General features: G+C 44.3%; 1 protein-coding gene across 2 annotated transcripts in view; it reads right to left on the minus strand.

Annotated features, from left to right (window-relative positions):
- rassf3 (Ras association domain family member 3) overlaps window positions 1–12,726 on the minus strand; it is a 183,354-nt gene that overhangs the window by 35,369 nt on the left and 135,259 nt on the right. The gene's annotated exons all lie outside the window — the stretch shown is intronic.

A 12,726-nucleotide genomic window follows, 5' to 3' on the forward strand; every position in this document is an offset into this window, starting at 1 on the left:
CCCCAGAGTGTAGGTTATGGGCCATGTCCCGTTCTGGGCATTGGCAAAAGTGCAGAAAAGATTCACATGAATGGTTCCAGGGATGATGAACTTCAGTTACATGGATAGACTGGAAAAGGCGGGACTGTTTTCCTTAGAGAAGAGAAGGCTGAGAGGTGATTTGATAGAGGTGTTCAAAATCATGAGGGGTCTGGACAGAGTAGATAGAGAGAAACTGTTCCCATTGGGGCGGCACAGTGGCGCAGTGGTTAGCACCGCAGCCTCACAGCTCCAGGGACCCGGGTTCGATTCCGGGTACTGCCTGTGTGGAGTTTGCAAGTTCTCCCTGTGTCTGCGTGGGTTTTCTCCGGGTGCTCCGGTTTCCTCCCACAAGCCAAAAGACTTGCAGGTTGATAGGTAAATTGGCCATTCTAAATTGTCACTAGTATAGGTAGGTGGTAGGGAAATATAGGGACAGGTGGGGATGTTTGGTAGGAATATGGGATTAGTGTAGGATTAGTATAAATGGGTGGTTGATGTTCGGCACAGACTCGGTGGGCCGAAGGGCCTGTTTCAGTGCTGTATCTCTAATCTAATCTAATTGGTCGAAGGATCGAGAGCAAGAAGGCACAGATCTAAGGTAATTGGTAAAAGAAGCAATGGCGTCACAGTGCAAAACTTTTTCACGCAACCAGTGGTTAGGATCTGGAATGCACTGCCAGAGGGCATGGTGGAGACAGGTTCAATCAAGGTTTTCAAGAGGGAATTGGATTGCTATCTGAAAAGGACGAATGTGCAGGGCTACGGGGAGAAGACGGGGGCGTGGCACTAGCTAAACTGCTCTTTTGGAGAGCCGGCGCAGACTCAATGGGTTGAATGGCCTACTTCTGTGCTCTCAAGTCAGGCTGAGTTAGGGGGCTGCATCTGCATTTAACATCAGGAAATATATTTGTGGGCTTGCTCTTTTCCCCCTTTCCCCACCCCCCCCCCCCACTCCGGATGTAGGGCAGGGAAAGGAAATTAAGACGTGATATACTGCAATAGAACCATCCAAATGTAACCCACTACAAAATAGGAACTTCCACTGATGAGGCAGCAAGTCCAGCATCAATCAGCCATTAAACCGATCCTCCATTTGCTTTTTGTAGCGCAAAGAATAAATTAGATTTCCTCCTTTTGACAATTCTAGTGAAATCTAAATGCACTCAAAAAAAGAGAAACTATCCCCACACGGTTTTCTTCTGGCAGTTATTTCCCCTTCACCTCTCCCAAACGCCTTGGATTTCCTGGGTCCCCTATATCTCATCCAAGCACGAGTCTCAATGGTGAGCACTGGGCACGCTATTCAAAAGCGTGGTTCATCGCAGTCCAGCTCATTCCTCTCCACCTCCCCCATGCTCCCGCCGATGTTGACGCACACGAACTTTCTGTCGAATTGGGAATCCTGGCTAGTTTGCTCCTCACTCGCTCGGGACCCTTGACCACACTGCCGCCCTGGGCGGGATCAGCTGATTTTGCACACACCAGAAACGAGGCTGGGAATCTGCTGGCCTGGTTGGCCGAGTTATTTGCCGGCTGCAACAATTGAGCCTCGAGGGACCCATCACATGGCAGATACTCAGCCCTCGGAGGGCTGCAATGCATCAAACATTACGAATCACAGACTTTAAGAATACTGAACTCGCGGGTAGGCTGAATGAATGAGGCAGACTGGTATCTGGAATTTGCACACAATGCAGCTTCACTGAGTGCTGAGCCACAGTGAAACAGGAGGTCACATGTAACGATTCAGCATTTTAAATGAAAAAGTGAATTGTATTCCAAACATTTCCTTCAAATAAAATCAAAGGGATTTCAGCAGGCAGTTAATTCAGCCCATCCTGTGGTTACACCACACTCGAGCTATCTAGTCTAATCACATTTCACACAGCGCTGTCCTTGTACCCTTTAATATTTCTCCTCTAATTCCCTCATAAATTACATCATTGCTTCAGCTTTCAATAACCACTTGTGTTAATGCAGCGATTAACTCCATGTAAAATGCTACTAACGTTAACAGTTTAGATGATGGTTTGGAGAGCCACATGTCTAAATTTGCCCAGGACACAAAGATAGGCAGCATTGCAATCAGTGCAGAGAGAAGCACAGGGCAGCACAGTGGCGCAGTGGTTAGCACCGCAGCCTCACAGCTCCAGCGACCCGGGTTCAATTCTGGGTCCTGCCTGTGTGGAGTTTGCAAGTTCTCCCTGTGTCTGCGTGGGTTTCCTCCGGGTGCTCCGGTTTCCTCCCACATGCCAAAGACTTGCTGGTTGATAGGTGAATTGGACATTATAAATTGCCCCTAGTATAGGTAGGTGGTAGGGAAATATAGGGACAGGTGGGGATGTGGTAGGGAATATGGAATTAGTGTAGGGTTGGTATAAATGGGTGGTTGATGGTCGGCACAGACTCGGTGGGCCGAAGGGCCTGTTTCAGTGCTGTATCTCTAATAAAATAATAAATAAAATTACAAAGACATTGATAGATTGGGTGAATGGGGAAAAACTGTAGAAAATTCATTTCAATGTAGGCAAATGTGAGGCTTTGAACCTAAAAAAGATAGAACAGGGTACTTTCTAAATGGTGAAAAGCTAGAACCAGTGGCGGTCCAAAGAGACTTGGAGGTGGCGATGAACAGGCACCAAAAATAATCATAAAGCCAAATGGAATGCTGGTCTTTATATCTAGAAAACTAGAATACAAGGGGGTAGAAGTGATTCTTCAGCTATACAAAGTCCTGTTTAGACCACACTTTAGGAACGATATATTAGCCTTAGAGGGAGTGCAGGTTTACCAGAATGATACCTGGACTCCAAGGATTAAATTACAAGGAGGAATTACACACATTAGAGTTGTATTTCCTGGAATTTAGAAGGTTAAGGGTTGATTTGATCCAAGATTTCAAGATATTAAGGGAAACTGATAGGGTAGAGACAGAAACTATTTCCACTGGTTGGGGTTTCCAGGACTAGGGGGCATTGTCTAAAAGTTACATCCAGAGCTTTCAGAAGTAAAATTAAGAAACACTTCTACACACAAAAAGAGTGATAGAAGTTTGGAACTCTTCTTTTTTTTTTGTTAATTTTAAATCAGAGATTGTTAGATTTTTGTTATCCAGATCGTCATGCAAATTTCAAATTGTTGCTGGGAAGAGAAGGCCTGATACAAGGGGTTGCCAAGCCCCTGGCTGGAAAGACATTTTTGCATATTAACAGGACAGTATTTGTAAACAAAGGACCATTCCCTGACCCATCCAATACACAAAGTCAGAAGTGGTTATGCCAGTCACGTGACTACCCTGCTGGCCAACTTGGCGAGTTTTAAATTGTTGAGACAGTGTTTGAACTGGCAGAAATCTCTCTGCTCCCGGACTGAAGAAGACCTCCTGTCTGCCCCCATCCCTTTCTCACGGAACTGAAACCCACTGAAGACACATGTACCCCAAGAGAGAAAAGTCTCCTACAGTGAACAAGGTTTAAGAAGAATACTGAGCCCCAATGAAAAGCAAAATCTATCTCCAATCAAGGACTACATAGCGAGCTCGAAGACCCGTAACTAAAAAACTCTTCGGATTTTGCCTCAAACCTTTCCACTTTATTTTTCTTCTGCTGTTTTCTGTCTCTATTTGCATGTGTGTATCGCATATGCATGCTAGCGTGGGCCGTCGTGTATCCGTAGGCGTCAACCAAATTAGAGTTTAAGTTTAATAAAATTTTACCTTTCTTCTTTAAACCTAAGAAAGCCTGTTTATGCTCATTTCTTTGCCTTATAATTGGAAAGCAGTGAACAAGGATTCACCAAAGGCGAGCTAAAACAGAGTGTGTTTAAAAATAAAACCCTGTTACAGTAAGACCAGGTGAAGGCTGAAAGGGAACCCCAAACCTCTTTTCAGCTGGTTGTAACAAGAGGTATTAAGGAATATGGGGCAAAGGCGGGTATATAGAGTTAGATTACAGATCAGCCATGATATCAATGAATGTCGAAGCAGGCTTGAGGGGCTGAATGGCCTCCTCCTGTTCCTATGACAATTGGTAATTTAATCCATTTCACTGCTCTGGACTCTTTTAGTTTCCCAGTCCCAGTGTTACACCTAACCAAGGGCCATTATACAAGGCTTTTCCAATATACTATTCACTTTAGGACAACAATAATAGCACAATTTTTGTGGATTTATGTCAACTCCACGATAAGGGAGGAAGCACAGTTCACAGGCACCTTAATGAGAACCGATTCCGTTATCTTCTATAAGCAACACTAACAACTTGCATTTATATAGTGCCTTTAACGTAGTAAAATATCCCAAGGCACTTCACAGAAGTGTTATCAAAAAAACGATACTGGGCCATATAGGATTAGGACAGGTGACCCAAAGCTTGGTCAAAGAGGTTTGAAGGTGGGAAAGTAGGAAAGTGAGGTAACGAGGTGGAGTGATGTAGGGAGGGTATTCCAGACTTAGGGCTCAGCAGTTGAAAGCATGGTGACCAAAGGCAGGAAAGGGCGACCCAGACAAGCATTTATCTCTCAACCAACATCCCTAAAACAGATTATCTAGTTATTTATTTCATTGCTGTTTGCAAATTGGCTGCTGCATTTCCTACATTACAACACTTCAAAAGTACTTCATTGGCTGTAAAGCACTTTGAGATATCCTTGCAAACTGCACTATATAATTGCAAGTCCCGTCTTTTTCCTTAACAGGAGGCTCTCATTTACAAAGTTTTTACAGCACAGAAACAGGCCATTCAGCCCAGCTAGTCTCTGCTGGTGTTTATATGCCTCACCAGCCTCCCCCCCCCGTCCCCGCCCCCCCTTCTTCATCTCACCCCATCAACATATCCTCCTATTTCTTTCTCCCTCATGTGCTTATCCAACTTTCCCTTGAATTCACATCAACTGGTAGTGAGTTTCATTTACTAACCATTCACTGGGCAAAGAGGTTTCTCCTGAATTGCTTTTTGGATTTATTAGTGAGTATGTTATATTTACGGCCCCTAGTTCTGGTCTCCCCCAAAAATGGCAACATCTCTACGTCTAACCCATCAAACTCTTTCATAATCTTGAAGGCTACTTATTAGTCACCCCCTCAGTCTTCTCTTTTCTAGAAAAAAGAGCCCCAATCTCTTTTGTCTTTCCCCGATAGTTACACCCTCTTATACAAAAAAGAGCACAAGAGGCTCATATCAACATACTATATGGCAGATACATTTAATTGTGGTACTAGGTTACTAAGGGGCAATTGAAAACTGGAACAAACATCGACACTTCCATTGTGTCATGCCATGGAGCAACTGAAACAATCACAGAATGGTTTACGGCTTTAAGGTTCTCTTGACATATCTTACATCCGATTCTTAGAAATATTATTCTACACCATTGGGATTGCTACACAATGGCTTTGCTTTGACAAAAGTCTTAGGAAATCCATGTAAACTTCCCTCCGCCTCAATGCTTATTCAATCCTCTCCAAACAATATCTGTGATCTTTCTTTTCTTTCTTTCTTTTGGGCCTCCTTATCTCGAGAGACAATGGATACGCGCCTGGAGGTGGTCAGTGGTTTGTGAAGCAGCGCCTGGAGTGGCTATAAAGGCCAATTCTGGAGTGACAGGCTCTTCCACAGGTGCTTCAGAGAAATTTGTTTGTTGGGGCTGTTGCACAGTTGGCTCTCCCCTTGCGCCTCTGTCTTTTTTCCTGCCAACTACTAAGTCTCTTCGACTCGCCACAATTTAGCCCTGTCTTTATGGCTGCCCGCCAGCTCTGGCGAATGCTGGCAACTGACTCCCACGACTTGTGATCAATGTCACACGATTTCATGTCACGTTTGCAGACGTCTTTATAACGGAGACATGGACGGCCGGTGGGTCTGATACCAGTGGCGAGCTCGCTGTACAATGTGTCTTTGGGGATCCTGCCATCTTCCATGCGGCTCACATGGCCAAGCCATCTCAATGGTACAAGTAAATCCCTGGGGAGGTCCCAGAACTTTAATTAAAGTGGATCAGTTGCTACCAGAAACACACGACGGCATCAATGATCATTTAGTGGTGACCCAGCAATTGAATTAGCACCCTATTCACTACCTGATTATTTGTTCGTCTTTTGGGAAAAGAAATGACAAAGCATACAGTTTAGGTACTAAACATAAAAATAACATACTCACCAATAAATCACATTTGCATCATCCAGCTTTTATAATGATGTTTTCATCAACCCATCCTCTCCTCAAAAAAAATCACCCTCAGCTCTTTCCCTGCGAACTACCATCCCATCTCCAACCTCCCTTTTGTCTCCAAAGTCCTTGAACGCACTGTTGCCTCCCAAATTCATGCCTAATTTTCCCGCAACTCCAAGTTTGAATCCCTCCAATCCCTGCCATTGAAACAGCCTTATCAAAGTCTCAAATGACATTCCATGAGACAGTGACCATGGTAAACTATCCCTCCCCATCCTTCCTGACCTCATCAAGATTGACCACGAAATCTTCCTCCATTGCCTCTCCTCCTCCACTGTCCAACTGGGCAGGACTGCCCTGGTCTAGTTCCAATCCTATCCATCCAGTCTTGGCCATAGAATCACCTGCAATGGCTTCCCTTCCTGTTCCTGTACCATTACCTCTGGAGTTTCCAACACCACCCCGCACCCCCTGCCATTTCTCATCTACGTGCTGCTGCTCGGCAACATCGTCCAAAAATGGCATCAGGTTTCACACATGCACTGAAAGACACCCAGCTCTACCTCACTACCAACCCGCTCGGTCCCTCCAGTGCCTCTGATCTGCGCTGCATTGATGAGATGAAATTTTCTGCTATTAAATATTGGGAAGACCAATATCTGCGTTCCTCTAATTATGGTCTCTTGCACATCCCCCGACTTTCATCTCCCCACCATTGAGGGCTGTGTCTTCAGCTGCTTAGACCCTAAGCTCTGGAATTCCCTCCCTAAACCCCTCCACCTTTCTCTCTCCTTTGTTAAGATGTTCCTTAAAACCTACCCTTTTGGCCAAGCTTTTGATCACCCACCCCAATATCCCTATGTGGCTCACTGTCAAATTTTGTTTGCTAGCGCTCCTGTCCAAAGATGCTATATAAATTCAAGTTGCTGTTTTATCTTATTGGCATAATGAAAGTGACCTGTCCACGAGCTACCAGATTTATTGATGGTAACTTTGCAATTTGCCATAGTGGGATTTGAACTCGATATCTGGATTTGTATAATAAAAGCAAAATACTGCAGATGCTGGAAATCTGAAATAAAAACAAAGTGTTGGCAATACTCAGCAGTTCTGGCAGCATTGTGGAGACAGAAGCAAAGTTAACAGTTCAGGTCTGTGACTTTTCATTAGAACGCGGCCAGTCTTTTTACTTTTTCTGTCTCTATCTGCATGTGTGTTTATCACATGTGCATGCTAGCATGGACGCCTCGTGTATTCGTAGTCATTAACCCAATTAGAGCTTAAGGTTAATAAACTTCCACCTTTCTTGTTTAAATCTCAGAAAACCTGTTTGATTTGATTTATTTGCCTTGCAATTGGAAAGCAGAGAACAAGATTCACTGAGGGGGAGGTAAAAAACACAATGTTTTTAAAATTAAACACTGTTACGGTTAAACCGGGCAAAGACTGAGAGGGAATCCCTAGACCCCTTTCTCACCTGGTCGTAACACTTGTCTAACCAACTAAAAATGAATGTGTTTCTACTACCGAGCTGCCACCTGCTAAAAGCAATCCAGCAGTTTGGTGCATCCAAAATTTAGATTAGATTTCAAACTAACTGGAAGGAATCAAAGCCTTGGGTGGTGCTCAACAGCCTACTCAGAGGCTCTTGGCAATTAAATATTGATCGGAGAACATACTCTGAGGCTTTGCCCACGATGTTGCTGAGTTCAGTCTGTAAATTCCTTCCCATGCAGTGAAAGAACAAATGTACATTTATATAGCACCTTTCAAAACTTCAGGAGATCCCAAAGCGCTTTACAGCCAATGGAGTACTATTTGAAGTGTAGCCACTTTTGTACTGTAGGAAATGCAGCAGTCAATTTGCACACAGTAAGCTCTCACAAACAGCAATGTGATAATGAGCAAATGTGTTTCCTTTAGGTGATGTTGGTTGAGGGATAAACATTGGCCAGGACACTGGGGAGAACTCCCCTGCTCGTCTCTGAAAGAGTGCCATGGGATTTTTTTTTTTAATGCCCACCTGAGAGGGCAGACAGGGCATCGGTTTAAACATCTCATCAGACAGACAGCACCTCCAACAGTGCAGCACTCCCTCAGCACTTCACTGGAGTGTCAGCCTAGAGTTTTGTGCTCAAAACCTGGAGTGGGACTCGAACCCACTACTGAGCCACGACTGCCACCTTATAACAACAGTCATTAATGTCTGAATTGCCTTAATTGGTCTTTATGAACAGAATCCAGCTCCTGCTGCCAGCAAAATGGAATCAGTAATCAGAAACCGTGCACTGTCCAGCTTCCCAATCCTGCTGCAGGTTCTGCTCCAATTACTCCAAGCATAATCCTTTCTACTGACAGTAGTTTCTAGGCCAAGAGCTCTGAATTTGACCAAATCATCACACAAAAGATGTCAAATTACTGTGGCAAGGTTTGTTGCTTCCCAGGTTTAATAATAAATATTCTGTTAGTAGCAATGACAGGAAATTCCAGGCTAGTTATCTAAAATCACATCACAGTAAAAAGAAAAATCAGCAGAGGTCATCGATCAAACATATGTCATAGCTCAACAGAAACAATGGGCATTAACAAAAATACCCAACCTCTCTATTGTTGCACAATGTAAACAGAATTCCTGCCAAACTAAAGAAACTCATGAAAATCGCAACTTATCACTTCTCCAAAAGCTGCACGGTAACCAAATAATATTCAAAGACTTGAGTTCTACCCAAGCAGTACTAGACAGTCTATGGTTTACACTTATCATGCTGCACATGCATCGTTGTTTTTACCTGGTGTGCACTTGCTGATTGCAATCTCCTTCAACACAAGACCCTGAACCTTTCAACTGAGGCTGCACCTGGTGTACTGTGTGCAGTTTGGTCTCCTTACCTAAAGAAGGACACAACTGCTCAAGAGGAAGTGCAATGAAGCTTTACTAGACTTGTTCCAGGGATGACAGTATTGTCAATGAGAAGAGATAGTGTAGACTGGGCCTATATTCCCTGGAGTTCAGGAGAATGAGAGGTGCTCTAATTGAAGCATATAAAATTCTTAAGGAGCTTGACAGGGTGGGTGCTGAGAAAATGTTTCCCCTAGCTGGGGAATCTAGAACACGGGGTCATATCTCAGAATAAGTTCCTTCACTTAAGGGTTGTGAACCTTTGGAATTCTCTACCCCAAGAGAGCTGTGGATGCTCAGTGGTTGAACATATTCAAGACAGAGGTCGATAAATTTTTGGCTACTAAGGGATTATGGGGATAGTACGAGAAGGTGAAGTTGAGGTAGAAGATCAGGTATAATCTTATTGAATGGCAAAGCAGGCTTGAAGGGCCAAACGGCCTACCCCTGCTCCTATTTCTTATGTTCTAACTGCTTCCTAAAGACATTGGGGTATAAAGTCCTCTTGGGTGCCCGATCCCTTTCCATTAACTTCAATAGAAAAGTAAAATCGGGCAGAGAGCAAACAAGCTACCAATTTATTATAGCGGTTTTCACTCCACTGTCTAGGCAGAATTTATACCCCACTATATTTCGACACCCTATCGAAAAACACAAAAAGCTACCCACTGATAACTGGAAAAGCTACTTCTAGATTTGATGGCAACATTGAGCAGCGCAGTGTGACAAATAACTCAGCTACCGAACACGCAGTTCATTCATAATGATGGAGAAACTGGGGAAGCGGGGGGGGTGGGGGGAGGTAATTGCAACCACAACCTCTGAATGGCTGTGCCCAGCTGGCTGTGCACGCTCACAAGATCAACCTGTAACGAAGATACACGAGAGGTTGTTGACACGATTCAAGAGCTGACTGTTTTTAGTTGCTTCTTTACTACAACCTTGGTAGATCGGGGAGGTGATGAAGGAACTACAAACTTGGGCCTGTCTGTACCACGAATCCCCAAAGTCCCTTGCTTTGTTTGTGCTCATATCTTTTCCTTGTTGTTTGGTCTAGTTTGAATTGTGAGCCCAGAGGTTTGATAAGGGTGGGTCTTAGTGCTGTTACCTCATTGGTGGCTAAATTTGAGATATATCCACATCTGCGAATATGTCTTTAAGTTTTAAATGCAGCGTCTGAAGCTCCAGGAGACAAGTGGCCCATAGAGACAAAAGGCTAGGACACCTCTGGTGTAGATCATGGGATTGCAGGACATTGGCCATGAACAACCATCTCTGTTATAATAATCTCACTTACCAGCCACTTTATATTAACAGATAAACAGAGATGTCTGATCCCAGTACGGTGAGAACTAATCCTGTTAATCTATCCCGAGATCTCTTTCAGTGTATTTCAAGAGAGTTCCAGGGAGGAAACAGTCTCTTCAGAAACTGAAGGGAACCAGGGAGGGGGGTGGGTGAAAGAGATAAAAATGATAGAAGATGATGTGACGAACACCAAGGAGGATGGGGTGGAAAATGTGGACGCGAGGGACACTATCACATTGTGGATGCAGAAGGAATTGAGGACGGAAGCACGGGAAACAGGACAGACCTGGCAGAAGGTCCCAGCTAACACAGGCCAGGAGAATCCTCCACTGAGGGAAACGGAGGAGATTTCAGAAGCTCTGATGCAGAAGATGGCACCAGAGCAAATGTGACAGAGACAGAAGCACCAGTGGAGAGGAAAACTGAGGGAGGAAGATGTATAATTCATGGAATTGTGGGTGAGGGTGAGGCTTGTAATAAAGTCAGAAAGCCCATCCTCAAAGATAGCAAGAGAGAGCGAGTGCGAGTGCTAATAGTCCAGGCACAGTGGCGCAGTGGTTAGCACCGCAGCCTCACAGCTCCAGTGACCCGGGTTCAATTCTGGGTACTGCCTGTGTGGAGTTTGCAAGTTCTCCCCGTGTCTACGTGGGTTTTCGCTGGGTGCTCCGGTTTCCTCCCACATCCAAAGACTTGCAGGTTGATAGGTTAATTGGCCATTATAAATTGCCCCTAGTATAGGTAGGTGGTAGGGGAATATAGGGACAGGTGGGGATGTGGTAGAAATATGGGATTAGTGTAGGATTAGTATAAATGGGTGGTTGATGGTCGGCACAGGCTCGGTGGGCCGAAGGGCCTGTTTCAGTGCTGTATCTCTAAATAAAAAAAGAAAAAAAAGAAAAGGGAAGAATCAGAGAGGAACCACATAAAGGTAAGGAAGGGGTAGAAACGTAAAGGATTGCTAATAAAGTTCTCTCGATCAGGAAGCAGCACCAACACAATTAGTGTAAAGGAACAAGAGGCCAGGGAAGGGACATGAGGACTAGAACAATTAGCATTCAACCTACTCTACAAAAAGACAGGCATAGTGAGGACCATGCAGGTTCCCATAGCGACACCTGTTACCTGGAGAAAGTGAGTGGAGTAAAAGGAGATATTGTTCAAAAAGGAGAACCAGTGGTGGATAGGGGACTGCATGGACCATTGTTCTAGGTAAAAACAGTGTAACTCAGGACATCCTGGTGAAGGAGAAAGATATAATGGGACTGTACATCCTCAGTTTAAAAAATGGAAATGGTTAGGGCCAGAAAAATAACATTTGTTGGAAGAGCCAGAGGATAACAGAAGAACTGGCACTTCGGGTGGGGACCGCATCTGTCAGACCACTATGCATGCTCGGTGGTGACACGCACACACGCACGCACACACCTCCATCTCCCCTCCACCACAAGCTCAAGTATCCCATGTTCTCCGTACCTTGTAAATATCTTTAATTTCTCTCATTACGCCTCCCATTCTCTCTTGGTACTATCACTTCCCACCTCTTGTTTCTCACTTTACCACCGAAAAAAAAAATCTTCCCCTGAAACTTTAACATGCCTGTTCTGACTGGCCTGTGGGGGTTTCCAGCATTTTTCTAGCTTTGCTTTTAGAACGAGCAAGATACCAGCGACTGATCTTCTCAATACCCTTGATGTGGCTCATGGCAGAATGTAAACAGAGCTTCAATAGTCACTGAGAGACTGTACCAGTGTTACTCAACAAGAGACGCAAAAGGTCTCGTGATTTAAATCAAACAAAAGTTATCTATTCTCACTCGAATTGCTGAGTCTGGAATCTCGGACATAAAAGAGATTTTAATGTTCATCAGTCTGGGCCCCTCTTGAAAAATAAAGCTGGTTTATATAAGGCTGCAGCAGTTATATAAACAGTAGCATACCCACATTTTCAAGCTTCAGTGTACTGTGACAGCAGATGTTCCAAGTATGATCTCTCTAATCTCATCCAGCCCCTACAACCCTCCGAGATATCTACACTCCTCCAACTCTGACCTCTGGAACATCTCCAATTTTAATCACCGTACCATTGGTGGCCGTGCCTTCAGCTGCCAAAGCCCCTAAGCTCTAGAATCCCCTCCCTTATTCTTTCCGCCTCTCCACTTCTCTTTCCTCCTCTAAGACACTCCTTAAAACCTACCTCTTTGACCAAGTTTTTGGTCACCTGTCCTACTATCTCCTTATGTGGTTTGGTGTCAAATTTTGTTTTATTATGTTCCAGTGAAGTGCCCTGGGACACTTTACTGCATTAAAGGCACTATATAAATGCAAGATGTTG

The sequence above is a fragment of the Heterodontus francisci genome, chromosome 18 (genome assembly GCF_036365525.1).
Source record: "Heterodontus francisci isolate sHetFra1 chromosome 18, sHetFra1.hap1, whole genome shotgun sequence".
Taxonomy (NCBI): Eukaryota; Metazoa; Chordata; class Chondrichthyes; order Heterodontiformes; family Heterodontidae; genus Heterodontus; species Heterodontus francisci.